Genomic DNA, 15,701 nt, shown 5'->3' with positions numbered 1-15,701 from the left:
GCATGATGTATTCTTTTATTTCATACGATACATGACTGATCACAGTTCATTTTAGTTAATTAAAAAACACAGCATCAGTTGCACACTCCCCCAAAAACTACACTTTTCATGGCTTGTCCTATCGCATTGTATTGTGACGCTATTGTAATGCCGATGTCAGACTACATGAAAACAGCCCGATTTTAGCCCGACCGACGTGTCGCGGACAAACGGGGCATGTCGTAAACGATTTTGGGTTGTCTTGACGTAGCGTCGCCCGTGTAGTGTGGCACGTTCAACGACTGGTCACCTGTTGTCCGGGACGGTTCATGACGAAAGTCTAGCATGTTAGAATTTTTGCTTGTCTTGACGCATAATGTGACATACCTACGTCGTCGTCCGTTTGGTTCCACAGCATTGACCAACAGTGTTGCCGGTAACTTGCCGGCGACTTTTTTGAGTAACGCGTTACTAAGTAACGCGTTACTCAAAAAAGTCGCTTTCTAAAGTAACTAATAGTCTAACACGTTACTTTATTCTACAAAGTAGTCTGATTAAAGTTACTGTCCAGAGAATCAATGCGTTACTCCACATTTTCATGAAGAAGGCAAACTATCTCACTGTTGTAACAGTCACAAACAACTACTGCTAACTACGAAGATGAGGCAGAAGTCATTGATCACCACACTGAATTCAGCCATGGTCTGGTCGTGAATGGTTTGCACATTCAAAACAAAAGTGATGATACTTTTACTACTAGTTTATTAACCAACAGGCACACAACGCAACAAAAAAAGTGTACATTATGGACCATAAAAGTGGTAAAAAAAATAATTTATTTCCATCCTCAACTGGTCCGTGAATCATTATGGGATGAGGTTGTCTCCGCCCTCTCGCCAGGGGAGTGACGTCAGACAAGTCACGTTTTCAGCATGCACGAGTCGACTCAAGTGTACACACTGGAATAGCGGAACAAACAAACAATAGAGGAATTAAGGGGATTTTCATTTTCAACCTGGATAGATTTTATTTTTTGTTTTATAAAAAGTATTTACGTTACAAGAAGTCAAGAGAGACTGCCTATTTTGTTTTTCATAAAAAAACAACAACTTTATTTTCATGTTAAAAATGCACTTTCAATAAAGTATTTGGAACTCCGTTTCTACCGCATTATTTTTATGTTGAGATGGTGTTATCGGCAGCTGCTGAAAGTAACTAAAAAAGTAAATTTTAATTACTTTTAAAATCAAGTAATCAGTAGCGCAATTTAGTTACTTTTCAAACCAAGTAATCAGTAAAGTAACTAAGTTACTTTTTCAAGGTAACTGTGGCAACACTGTACGTTAGTCTAGTTTGTCATTAACACTACCACTTTTTCTCAACTTGATGAGCAGTTGACAAACTTCATGCAGACTGGGTACCCATTACCCACAGCCGCTAAACTTCCAGCATCTGTACAACTGGATGCCTTTCAACCTGCCACAGGAATTGTAAACTAAGAATAAAGTTGTTGACGCATTTGAAATATATAAATGCCATGTAAAATGTTTCTTATCTTTTTTACATAAACTGGACTGATGTAAGTACTACCTCAACATCCATCCATCCATTTTGTTAACCGCTTGCTAGTAGTCTAAAGCGTTACTTTATTCTACAAAGTAGTCTGATTAAAGTTACTGTCCAGAAATTCAATGCGTTACTCCACATTTTCATGAAGAAGGCAAAATATCTCACTGTTGTAACAGTCACAAACAACTGCCGCTAACTACGAAGATGAGGCAGAAGTCATTGATCACCACACTGAATTCAGCCATGGTCTGGTCATGAATGGTTTGCACATTCAAAACAAAAGTGATGATACTTTTACTACTAGTTTTATTAACCAACAGGCACACAACACAACAAAAAAAGTGTGCATTATGGACCATAAAAGTGGTAAAAAAAAATTTTTTTATTTCCATCCTCAACTGGTCCGTGAAGCATTATGGGATGAGGTCGTCTCCGCCCTCTCGCCAGGGCGAGTGACATCAGACAAGTTACGTTTTCAGTAGGGGTGGAACAAAAAAACGATTCGACCGAACCATCGTTCGTCAAGGGGAGCTAAACGACCGTATCGGTTGCGAGTGAGGCTTTATGGTTTTCATAACAATAGCAAGAGTTCTGCGCCGTGCTCTACTTGTTTTGTTTACATTTCAGTAGCATCACCATTCAAGCTACTTCCGTGTTTCCGTGCGCGCGCGCGCAACGAGTGACAACATACAAATGGAGACAGTTAGCAGAAGCCGGTGCCGTACATCTCGGTATTTCCCATGGCTATCGAGTCCTCTCGGTGCACTTGTATGTCCCGGGCCGGCGTTGGTACTGCGCGCGAGCCAAAAAGAACAACTCCCGTGACGATCCATTGCATGGATTCAAACGACACAGGTATGTCCCACAGCCAACACACCAGCTAAGCTAAAAGCACACTGCAAGTATCTCATTTCTCAGTTTGTGGCTCCCTGTCAATGTCTACAACTAGCATGAGCAGCAGATAGGAGCTGAGACGTGACCGCGATTACGACAGCCCAAAAAACAAAATATAAACAGTAGTGATTCTGTGGTCATCATCGTGTCTCAGATTAAAAAAACAAAAAAAGATGTCATACATTAACCAAAAATGAAAGTGATGACAAAAGAAAAAAAAAATGTTAAATACAAAAATTGTTGATTAAAAAGGGAAATGAACTTTTGGAAATATTTTTGCATATATTAAGTGGTTAAAATGTGTTTGATAGATTTATTGTTCCATAAGGTGGCTTCATATTTATTTTGGCTGGACGGTAGATTTATTTCATGTCTTAAATTTATGTTTCTGAAATACTTCACAATGTGCAAATATTCTGTTTAATTGTGTTGGTGTCTGTCTAAAAGTTAAATATTTATATTTAACATTAAATTATCAACCTTTTGTTTTCCTGATCCTTATTTTGAAGAGAAAAAACAAAGAAACCAAAAAACCATTATAACTGTCAATAACTACTAATAAATATTTAAACTGATACATGTGTACACACTGGAATAGCGGAACATACAAACAATAGAGGAATTTAGGGGATTTTCATTTTCAACCTGGATAGATTTTTATTTTTTGTTTTATAAAAAGTATTTACGTTACAAGAAGTCAAGAGAGACTGCCTATTTTGTTTTTCATTAAAAAAAAAACCTTTATTTTCATGTTAAAAATGCACTTTCAATAAAGTATTTGGAACTCCGTTTCTACTGCATTATTTTTATGTTGAGATGGTGTTATCGGCAGCTGCTGAAAGTAACTAAAAAAGTAACGTTTAATCTAACTTAGTTACTTTTAAAATCAAGTAATCAGTAACGCAATTTAGTTACTTTTAAAACCAAGTAATCAGTAAAGTAACTAAGTTACTTTTTCAAGGTAACTGTGGCAACACTGTTGACCAATAGCGAGAGGGAGCGAAACGTCAATCACAGACTGAACAGCACTTTATAGCTCTTTTTATTTATGTATACATATGTTTATTTATTCGTTTATGTATTTATTTATCCCCTGGATATTTCATGGGATGGGGCCAGACAGGTGCATCTGCTAAGTGCAAGCAATAAGTGAGCTAGACAATAAAATAATCCTTTTGGTCACTTGTGCCATAAAACTTATACTCTCCCAAACTACTTCCAGAAACTTGTCTGTCTACAAGTCCTTCAAGTATTCTCATGTTTTGATAGATTCACCTGTAAATGATGGAATTACCATCATCAATATTATTATAATTGTTAAGTTATTACATTAATTTGGTAGTTTTAATTGTACATACTGTAAAAAAAAAAAAAAAAAAAAAAAAGGAACTAAATAACATTTACAAGATTAAAAAGCCCGCGACCCTTGTGAGGAATAAGCGGTCAAGAAAATGGATGGATGGATGGATGGATGGAAGGAAGGAAGGAAGGAAGGAAGGAAGGAAGGAAGGAAGGAAGGAAGGTTCAAAAGAAAATGTCCCAGAAAGGTTAGAGGTCACAAACCTCCCCTTAAAAATAAATAAATAAATAAATAAATGAAATGTCACACTAAAAATAGAAGTTGAAATTGGAGAAGACGGAAATGGGTCTTTGGTGTGCAGCAGCAGAGGAGAAAGAGAGTAAAGCCAGTCGTGCGCCTGGTGGAAAGAAGAACCCGACATGACCTGGTTCCACTGATTGCACATGATGTCAGGATAGGATCAAACATCATTAGTGATGAATGCCGCGCTTACCGTTCCCTCTCTGCACTTGGATACAATCATATGACTGTAAATCATTCCAGGTGGTATGGAGATCCCCAAACAGGTGCCCACACACAGAAAGAGCCTGGTGTAGCATTAAGGAGCAAGTTTGGAGACAGAGAGGTAATCAAACTGAATCCTTGCTGTCTGACCATCTCTGTCTTATTGACTGGACAGAATGGCCAGGTAGGAAACACAAAGATGGTCTTCTTGGTAGGCTATTACTTGACATAGCTAACAGGTACAGGGTAAAATGAAGGCTAGAGATTAGGCAGGGAGTTTTTTGGTCTGAATAATGAAGCCAGTAAAGAAATGCCTTAAATCTGCCACTCAAATTTCCTACATATTCATAGTGATGTTATGGTTTAAAGTACTAGCACATGATCTTTATTACAATAGCTCACCATTTCTTTATGTATGTAAATTTAGATCTGTTCATCATCATTGCATTGATATTGACAAAACACTCTGTTTTGATGTGTTACTGTTGCAGTTGTACTATTTTTGTCCGTAGTGATGTTTTCAATCACATTTTCAGAATGTGTTTAATCATACTAATACATTGTAGGTCTATTTACTGCATATCTGACTTTCAAGTACAGTCTTCCCTCGCTATAACGCGGTTCACTTTTCGCTGTATCGCGGATTTTTTTTTAAGTGCAATTTTGCATATTTTTTTACAGTAATATACGCATTTTATAAAATTTATGAAGGTTTGAACATTGTCAATGTTTGAACAAGAGAGAAATGGGAGAACATGTAAATGCCTCAATGAGAAAAGTGTATAAATTGTGCGGTCGGGGATTTTTGAGCCTTAAAACATTTATAAGAGTTGTAAAACATAAAGCTAACTACTTCGCGGATTTCATTTATTGCGGGTATTTTTTGGAACCTAACCCCAGCGGAAAACGAGGGAACACTGTACATTAAAAAAAAAGATGTTTTGAAGCAAATGACCAAGTCATCTTTATTTATATAGCGCTTTCAAACAGCCTTACCCCGGGTTTTCACTGGATGCGGTTGCGGTGCGGTTGCAGTGCGGTCCGGCGACGCAAGCAATTAGATTCCATTCATTCGAATGGTGCAGTCTACACCGCTTGCGGGTGCGTTGCGTGTCGACTGCGGAAGGCCTGCGGCGTGCCGCAAGCCTTCCGCAAGGATAGCCTATTTTCTATTTTTGCCGGACGCCGCAGCGGTAGGCCTCCGGCAAATGGCAAGCTAGCACAAAACACATCGAGCGCGACAGGAAGACCGAGGCAGTTTCAAAATAAATTTCCGTTTACCTTTCAGAATAAAATACTCGCCAGCTCCTATTTCGCAAGTTTTTCAGCAAAACGTGACGTGGGCGTCGCCGGGCCATGTGCTCATTCACGGTTTAGACACCAGCGAACATGGACGAGGAGAGGTTTATATTGGAGGTGGAAAACCACAAAATAATATATGACACGGCACATCCTTTTTATAAGGACTGTAATGTATTGTGAGTTTGATGTTCGCGATTGCTTGTTGTGCCCGTCTCGCTTGCCGTACTGAGCGGCAGCCGGACGGGGAAGACAGAAATAAAGAGTGGACCCGCACTGACCCGACTCTCGTTATTAATATACTTTACAAGGACAACCAAAAAAAGGATGCTGCATGGAATCTCATATCTTTCTGCTTCTCTGTTGAGCAGACTTTCTGTATGTTTGTCGTTGTGAAATGCCACATGATCGCGCGCGCGCGGTCCCGCGAGACACGTTGGGAAGTGGGCGGCGACGGAGCTGCCGGACCGCAGCTGTGCGGAGCCGGTGTGGATTGACAAAAAAATTGACCCGTCCGGAGCACGCAGTCAAGACGCACCGCACCGCAACCGCACCGCAACCGCATCCAGTGAAAACCCGGGGTTAGGTGACTATTTGAAGACAAAAAGAGTGGTAACGTTGTAAAATGTTAAATTTTTCATCAAATTATTTGAAAAACAAAACTGTTTCAATTCAGTGTTGATTGATGTTTTTTATATACCTCAATATTAACAGGTGCTAAAGATTAACTGTATTTTTTTGCTTTTTGTTTTCAAAATGCCTTTTAAAGTTCACTTTAATACATGTTGTGAAAAAGGTCATCAACTTGACAGTAACAGCAATAAATGACAGTTCTGGGTTCACTGTTGAAAGAACTGTGTCACACCGCCACCGGCGTGACGGCCCATGCTTTTATTTTTCATAGTCATGTTCCCTGTTTTATTTTGATATTTTGATTCCCTTCTCACCCCAGGTCACTTGCCCTTCCTGCCGCTCCCTAATTACTGGTTCCCTCCCATGATTATCACCACCTGTCACCAATCAACCCAGACAATAAAAGCCACCTGCATTCTCCCCTCAGTGCCGAAGTGTCACACATCTCAGTGCATGGAAGCGTCCCACAGTCCTCGAGTCCTCGAGTCCTCGAGTCCTCGAGTCCTCGAGTCCTCGAGTCCTTGTTCCCGTTGCCTTGTTGTTTTGCCTTGTTTTTGTGCCTTTTCCTCCCCAGCGGAGCGCCCTTAGTTACCCCTTGTGCCTTGAACCTTTTTTCCTCCCTAGCGGAGTGCTTTTTGTTGTCCCCTGTACCTTTTGGCTGTTTTTTCCTCCCCAGTGGAGCGTTTTTAGTTCTCCACTTTTTGATTCCCCTTTCTCCTCTCAGGTTGAGAGGAGACAGCTGTTGGCCGGAAATAAACCTGTTGCCTTTGTGGCCTACCTTTATCCTGCGTCTGAGTCCTACCTTTCCTCGTCGTGTCAAACTGTATTATTTTGTATTTTTTTTCTTCAGTATTGTATCAACCATAATCAAATTTTGTGTTTATTCCAGATGTGGAAGAGTTGAAACCATTGGTAACAATTATTAAATGTGTAATTAATAAACCTAAATAATTAATGTGCCTTAATAAAGCATTGTTCTCGCTTTAGATCCAGTAGCTGCAGAACACTAGTTAACTGTTTTTAAAGGCTTAATAATGCATTTATAAATATTTATAAGCCTTAATAATTCATTGTTCTCGCTTTAGATCCAGTAGCTGCAGAAATCTCAAGTGTTTATTAAAAAATAATAATGCATCTATAAAGATTTATTAGTCTTCATAAGACACTATTCTTGCTTTAGATCCAGTAGCTGCAAGAAGCTCAGTTAAGTGTTTCGTATAACTGTTATAATCCCATTATTAACACTAATGTAGACTATTAAACAAATAATAGTTTTAATAAGCATCATATAAAGGACTTATTAACACCGATGAATTCTTACTAACTCTTATTAATACTTATTAATAGGACTTTAACCCCATTATTAACACTAATGTAGATTATTAAACACATAATAATTTTAATAAGCATTATATAAAGGACTTATTAACACTTATTAATTCTTACTAACTCTTATTAATGCTTATTAATAGGACCTTAATATAAAGCGTTACCAAGTATTCTACTAACAGTCAAGTTTTATTTCACAGGTTACAAGTGCTCAAGATGGCCTCCCCTTGCAGCACGAACAACATCAATACGAGAATTCTTCCCAAACACGAAGCACATCGGGATCAACTGAATGCTGAATGCTGTTGATATTCAATGTTTTAAGTTTTCCAGATCAGTTGGTAATGGCGGAACAAAGACTTTATCTTTTACAAACCCCTCGAGGAAAAAAAAATAAAAAATCACAAACTGTGAGGTCAGGAGTTCTTTTATTTTTTTATTTTTTTTTGCTGTCGCTCCCAGACACGAGTCTCAGTGTCACGTAACAATTATAGAAAAATAGGGAACCTTATCTTTCAAACACTCACTCCGTCATTCCTTTTGAATCACCCAGTATATCAAAGGGGGGGGGGTCCCAAAAACGTGGACAGCCAGTAAGGATTCACATATTTAATTACAAAAAGTCTAGTCATCTTTATTTACGATATATAGTGCTTTATACACAACAAAGTTCAACAGGAGTTTTCAACAGGCAAGAAATGAAAAAAAAAAAAAAAAGTGCATGCCTAAACTACTTAACAGAAAGAGCTTGCACCAAACAATCGGTAGCAGGTAACAAAGTACAAACAAGGAATTCAACAACTTACTATAAATGAGGCAGGCAAACAAGAACTTTAGGCTATGACAAAGAGCAAGTAAATAGACCATTAGACGGACAAGTGTGTCCCCGTGTCCCGCCCGAGCTGCTTCTTAAATGCAGCTGCTAGATGATTACAGTTGCATCTCAAATGTGCATGTCTCTCGTGCGCCACCCGCTGGTCAAACTGCTGCTGAAAAACAAAATCGCAGCCTGAGTGAGAGCAGAGCCTGCAGGCATGACATGCAACTTTCAGTGCATTCACAGGTTTCAAATTCAGGCCCTCGAGGGCCGGAGTCTTGCATATTTTAGAGGTTTCCCTTGTCCAACGCAGCTGATTCAAATGATCAGCTCATCAGCAAGCTTTGAAGTTACCCGATAATGATCCTGATCACTTAATCAGGTGTGTTGGAGTCAGGAAACCTCAAAAACATGTAGTACTCTGGCCATTGAGGACCGGATTTTGACAGCTGTGATTTAGGGGATCAAATTAATGAAAAACACATTTATTTGGACTGAAATTACACAAAGTAGATATGTAATGGAGTGATATATGCATTATTAAATTATGGCTGCAATTTGCCACATGCATAAGTGTCTAATCACAGACATACATAGGTGAAATTAATTCTGAGCATATTTCGTGATGCCCCACGCTGGTATAACGATTTTTTGTGTGTGTGTGTGTGTGTGTGTAAATCATTTTATTCAGAATTATTATGATTTGAAAAAACACAGTGATGCCATCAAAGTTCCAGATATACAGGGCCTTTTGATTTACAACAGGTAAAAACAAGTAGGTGAAAACATCAGATGATTATCCAGAATGACAATATCAATGAGTCGTATTAGAGATTCAAAACAAACTTAAGGAACCAATAAGCAACCCACTTATCTACTATTAGTGAAAATCGACAACCATCCATTCACTCTAACGCAAACATACAGACAGCAAACAAATTAACCAAAAAGGAAAAAAAAAAAAAAGAGAGAAAGATTTGTCCATGTTAGTTTAGGATACATGACGTAACCCGGACTGATCGGCAATGGCGGGGAGGCATTTTACAATCATTTTTACGTGCCAGATGCATATTGTACGCCCACGCCAACCTCTGAAAAGATATATTTTTTAAACGACCGCACCAATAATTTGTACTTTATGAATGAATGACATCGTTTTTGTCCTCTCTGCTCTGTACAGTTTAATGGCGCTATAAACGCTTACTCTCGGTCCAACCTGGCTTTCTGATAATGTCATCTTTCTCGCAACTGTTACTATAACAACCATGTTCTTGGCGCAAATCCATTGCCATGTGTGGTAAATCAGGTGCACATTTGCTCCAAGCTGCCAGTTTTGTGGGCGTGTTTGCGCCGGTATATGATTAGAGCAATATCCTTAGTGAATAGGTGGGTAACTGGGCGCAGACTGCGGGTGCAGTTGTGGTGCAATATTTCACGCGATTACCGGACGCAGCGCATTCTTAGTGAATATACTGCTGAGTTTTGGGTATATTTTTTTATGTTTTGTGCTTTTAAATCTTCATTAAGCATCTGTTAAGCATTAGTTTATAAAGCATGTTTCTGAAATTAATAATCATTAATATGTAGTTAATAAACACAGTCATAAATGTTTTACCCATCGTTAATAAGTGCATCTATAATATGTTTAATGACTGCATTTTCATACTTTATAAATGATGGATTCAGCATTTCTAGATAATGTATTGCATCATTTACTAAGCAGCTATTTAGGAATCATCAATATTGTTTTAAGATCATTTAGAAAGTGTATGTATACTGATTACCAAACTATTTGGATATACATGTGTGGCAGAATAGAAATACGCTCCCTACTACAAGGGGGCAGAGTGCCTCTAATTAGGCAGGTGCCTATAAATGGGTCAGCGCAGCGCCACTCCGCCTCTCTTCCACTTCCGTTTCCTCCTTTACGGAGCTGACGGACGTGACACGTGCGCTGACGTGGTCTGTGTGCGAGTGGTGTCAAACTCAAGTGAAGGTATGCATGCTTTTATCGACTTGGCCCATTCATGATTTTAGAAGCTTACTCTAATACTCTAGTACTTCTTGGTAGGGATGGAAAAACCGAGGCTTTTCGAAGCAATGAACCACTGTCGAGACAATTGCCCTAAAATGAAGCACTGCTTCGAGGCATTTGACACTGCAAGAGCTCCCTCTGCTGGTCAAACTTGCACAGGACCGATGACAAAGCTTCATTCCTTGCGGCCATGTAATTATCCTCACCTGGCCTCTGGGTGGAGGAGTGGAATCGTTACTTACCATCGGTGCCATTTGGTGTGAGTTCGCTTCCCCAACCTGGGGGGCCATGTTGGTTCGTTTGTGTGAGAGTGTCACAACTCCAATAAAGTTACATTCTATGTCTCTTTTTCAACTGTGGAAATTGTCATCCTATTAAAGTGTGATTTATACAATTAAATGTGACCTTTCAAATCTGTGTCATTATGTTTTTGTCCCCAAACAGGTGCCCACACACAGAAAGAGCCTGGTGTAGCATTAAGGAGCAAGTTTGGAGACAGAGAGGTAATCAAACTGAATCCTTGCTGTCTGACCATCTCTGTCTTATTGACTGGACAGAATGGCCAGGTAGGAAACACAAAGATGGTCTTCTTGGTAGGCTATTACTTGACATAGCTAACAGGTACAGGGTAAAATGAAGGCTAGAGATTAGGCAGGGAGTTTTTTGGTCTGAATAATGAAGCCAGTAAAGAAATGCCTTAAATCTGCCACTCAAATTTCCTACATATTCATAGTGATGTTATGGTTTAAAGTACTAGCACATGATCTTTATTACAATAGCTCACCATTTCTTTATGTATGTAAATTTAGATCTGTTCATCATCATTGCATTGATATTGACAAAACACTCTGTTTTGATGTGTTACTGTTGCAGTTGTACTATTTTTGTCCGTAGTGATGTTTTCAATCACATTTTCAGAATGTGTTTAATCATACTAATACATTGTAGGTCTATTTACTGCATATCTGACTTTCAAGTACAGTCTTCCCTCGCTATAACGCGGTTCACTTTTCGCGGTCTCGCTGTATCGCGGATTTTTTTTTAAGTGCAATTTTGCATATTTTTTTACAGTAATATACCCATTTTATAAAATTTATGAAGGTTTGAACATTGTCAATGTTTGAACAAGAGAGAAATGGGAGAACATGTAAATGCCTCAATGAGAAAAGTGTATAAATTGTGCGGTCGGGGATTTTTGAGCCTTAAAACATTTATAAGAGTTGTAAAACATAAAGCTAACTACTTCGCGGATTTCATTTATTGCGGGTATTTTTTGGAACCTAACCCCAGCGGAAAACGAGGGAACACTGTACATTAAAAAAAAAGATGTTTTGAAGCAAATGACCAAGTCATCTTTATTTATATAGCGCTTTCAAACAGCCTTAGGTGACTATTTGAAGACAAAAAGAGTGGTAACGTTGTAAAATGTTAAATTTTTCATCAAATTATTTGAAAAACAAAACTGTTTCAATTCAGTGTTGATTGATGTTTTTTATATTCCTCAATATTAACAGGTGCTAAAGATTAACTGTATTTTTTTGCTTTTTGTTTTCAAAATGCCTTTTAAAGTTCACTTTAATACATGTTGTGAAAAAGGTCATCAACTTGACAGTAACAGCAATAAATGACAGTTCTGGGTTCACTGTTGAAAGAACTGTGTCACGCCGCCACCGGCGTGACGGCTCATGCTTTTATTTTTCATAGTCATGTTTCCTGTTTTATTTTGATATTTTGATTCCCTTCTCACCCCAGGTCACTTGCCCTTCCTGCCGCTCCCTAATTACCGGTTCCCTCCCATGATTATCACCACCTGTCACCAATCAACCCAGACAATAAAAGCCACCTGCATTCTCCCCTCAGTGCCGAAGTGTCACACATCTCAGTGCATGGAAGCGTCCCACAGTCCTCGAGTCCTTGTTCCCGTTGTTTTGCCTTGTTTTTGTGCCTTTTCCTCCCCAGCGGAGCGCCCTTAGTTACCCCTTGTGCCTTGAACCTTTTTTCCTCCCTAGCGGAGTGCTTTTTGTTGTCCCCTGTACCTTTTGCCTGTTTTTTCCTCCCCAGTGGAGCGTTTTTAGTTCTCCACTTTTTGATTCCCCTTTCTCCTCTCAGGTTGAGAGGAGACAGCTGTTGGCCGGAAATAAACCTGTTGCCTTTGTGGCCTACCTTTTATCCTGCGTCTGAGTCCTACCTTTCCTCGTCGTGTTAAACTGTATTATTTTGTATTTTTTTTCTTCAGTATTGTATCAACCATAATCAAATTTTGTGTTTATTCCAGATGTGGAAGTGTTGAAACCATTGGTAACAATTATTAAATGTGTAATTAATAAACCTAAATAATTAATGTGCCTTAATAAAGCATTGTTCTCGCTTTAGATCCAGTAGCTGCAGAACACTAGTTAACTGTTTTTAAAGGCTTAATAATGCATTTATAAATATTTATAAGCCTTAATAATTCATTGTTCTCGCTTTAGATCCAGTAGCTGCAGAAATCTCAAGTGTTTATTAAAAAATAATAATGCATCTATAAAGATTTATTAGTCTTCATAAGACACTATTCTTGCTTTAGATCCAGTAGCTGCAAGAAGCTCAGTTAAGTGTTTCGTATAACTGTTATAATCCCATTATTAACACTAATGTAGACTATTAAACAAATAATAGTTTTAATAAGCATCATATAAAGGACTTATTAACACCGATGAATTCTTACTAACTCTTATTAATACTTATTAATAGGACTTTAACCCCATTATTAACACTAATGTAGATTATTAAACACAATTTTAATAAGCATCATATAAAGGACTTATTAACACTTATTAATTCTTACTAACTCTTATTAATGCTTATTAATAGGACCTTAATATAAAGCGTTACCAAGTATTCTACTAACAGTCAAGTTTTATTTCACAGGTTACAAGTGCTCAAGATGGCCTCCCCTTGCAGCACGAACAACATCAATACGAGATGAGAATTCTTCCCAAACACGAAGCACATCGGGATCAACTGAATGCTGAATGCTGTTGATATTCAATGTTTTAAGTTTTCCAGATCAGTTGGTAATGGCGGAACAAAGACTTTATCTTTTACAAACCCCTCGAGGAAAAAAAAATAAAAAATCACAAACTGTGAGGTCAGGAGTTCTTTTTTTTTTTTTTTTTTTTTGCTGTCGCTCCCAGACACGAGTCTCAGTGTCACGTAACAATTATAGAAAAATAGGGAACCTTATCTTTCAAACACTCACTCCGTCATTCCTTTTGAATCACCCAGTATATCAAAGGGGGGGGGGGGTCCCAAAAACGTGGACAGCCAGTAAGGATTCACATATTTAATTACAAAAAGTCTAGTCATCTTTATTTACGATATAAGTGCTTTATACACAACAAAGTTCAACAGGAGTTTTCAACAGGCAAGAAATGAAAAAAAAAAAAAAAAAGTGCACGCCTAAACTACTTAACAGAAAGAGCTTGCACCAAACAATCGGTAGCAGGTAACAAAGTACAAACAAGGAATTCAACAACTTACTATAAATGAGGCAGGCAAACAAGAACTTTAGGCTATGACAAAGAGCAAGTAAATAGACCATTAGACGGACAAGTGTGTCCCCGTGTCCCGCCCGAGCTGCTTCTTAAATGCAGCTGCTAGATGATTACAGTTGCATCTCAAATGTGCATGTCTCTCGTGCGCCACCCGCTGGTCAAACTGCTGCTGAAAAACAAAATCGCAGCCTGAGTGAGAGCAGAGCCTGCAGGCATGACATGCAACTTTCAGTGCATTCACAGGTTTCAAATTCAGGCCCTCGAGGGCCGGAGTCTTGCATATTTTAGAGGTTTCCCTTGTCCAACGCAGCTGATTCAAATGATCAGCTCATCAGCAAGCTTTGAAGTTACCCGATAATGATCCTGATCACTTAATCAGGTGTGTTGGAGTCAGGAAACCTCAAAAACATGTAGTACTCTGGCCATTGAGGACCGGATTTTGACAGCTGTGATTTAGGGGATCAAATTAATGAAAAACACATTTATTTGGACTGAAATTACACAAAGTAGATATGTAATGGAGTGATATATGCATTATTAAATTATGGCTGCAATTTGCCACATGCATAAGTGTCTAATCACAGACATACATAGGTGAAATTAATTCTGAGCATATTTCGTGATGCCCCACGCTGGTATAACGATTTTGTGTGTGTGTGTGTGTGTGTGTGTGTGTGTGTAAATCATTTTATTCAGAATTATTATGATTTGAAAAAACACAGTGATGCCATCAAAGTTCCAGATATACAGGGCCTTTTGATTTACAACAGGTAAAAACAAGTAGGTGAAAACATCAGATGATTATCCAGAATGACAATATCAATGAGTCGTATTAGAGATTCAAAACAAACTTAAGGAACCAATAAGCAACCCACTTATCTACTATTAGTGAAAATCGACAACCATCCATTCACTCTAACGCAAACATACAGACAGCAAACAAATTAACCAAAAAGGAAAAAAAAAAAAAAGAGAGAGAAAGATTTTTCCATGTTAGTTTAGGATACATGACGTAATCCGGACTGATCGGCAATGGCGGGGAGGCATTTTACAATCATTTTTACGTGCCAGATGCATATTGTACGCCCACGCCAACCTCTGAAAAGATATATTTTTTAAACGACCGCACCAATAATTTGTACTTTATGAATGAATGACATCGTTTTTGTCCTCTCTGCTCTGTACAGTTTAATGGCGCTATAAACGCTTACTCTCGGTCCAACCTGGCTTTCTGATAATGTCATCTTTCTCGCAACTGTTACTATAACAACCATGTTCTTGGCGCAAATCCATTGCCATGTGTGGTAAATCAGGTGCACATTTGCTCCAAGCTGCCAGTTTTGTGGGCGTGTTTGCGCCGGTATATGATTAGAGCAATATCCTTAGTGAATAGGTGGGTAACTGGGCGCAGACTGCGGGTGCAGTTGTGGTGCAATATTTCACGCGATTACCGGACGCAGCGCATTCTTAGTGAATATACTGCTGAGTTTTGGGTATATTTTTTTATGTTTTGTGCTTTTAAATCTTCATTAAGCAACTGTTAAGCATTAGTTTATAAAGCATGTTTCTGAAATTAATAATCATTAATATGTAGTTAATAAACACAGTCATAAATGTTTTACCCATCGTTAATAAGTGCATCTATAATATGTTTAATGACTGCATTTTCATACTTTATAAATGATGGATTCAGCATTTCTAGATAATGTATTGCATCATTTACTAAGCAGCTATTTAGGAATCATCAATATTGTTTTAAGATCATTTAGAAAGTGTATGTATACTGATTACCAAACTATTTGGATA

At 38.4% G+C, this 15,701-nt stretch overlaps 2 long non-coding RNA genes across 2 annotated transcripts; both read left to right on the top strand.

Annotated features, from left to right (window-relative positions):
• The first annotated feature begins 516 nt into the window (after positions 1–516).
• Positions 517–6,960, top strand: LOC144022505 (uncharacterized). Its single transcript, XR_013284346.1, has 3 exons — positions 517–2,403; positions 4,286–4,367; positions 6,498–6,960. It is a non-coding gene; the product is annotated as an uncharacterized LOC144022505 (long non-coding RNA).
• Positions 6,961–10,262: 3,302 nt separating this feature from the next.
• Positions 10,263–11,698, top strand: LOC144022885 (uncharacterized). The gene is made up of 3 exons (XR_013284429.1): positions 10,263–10,320; positions 10,396–10,618; positions 10,804–11,698. It is a non-coding gene; the product is annotated as an uncharacterized LOC144022885 (long non-coding RNA).
• The last annotated feature ends 4,003 nt before the right edge of the window (positions 11,699–15,701 follow it).

The sequence above is a fragment of the Festucalex cinctus genome, chromosome 7, assembly GCF_051991245.1.
Source record: "Festucalex cinctus isolate MCC-2025b chromosome 7, RoL_Fcin_1.0, whole genome shotgun sequence".
Classification (NCBI taxonomy): domain Eukaryota; kingdom Metazoa; phylum Chordata; class Actinopteri; order Syngnathiformes; family Syngnathidae; genus Festucalex; species Festucalex cinctus.
The sequence above is the reverse complement of the archived record's forward strand: the minus strand, read 5'-3'. Positions and strand labels throughout refer to the sequence as shown.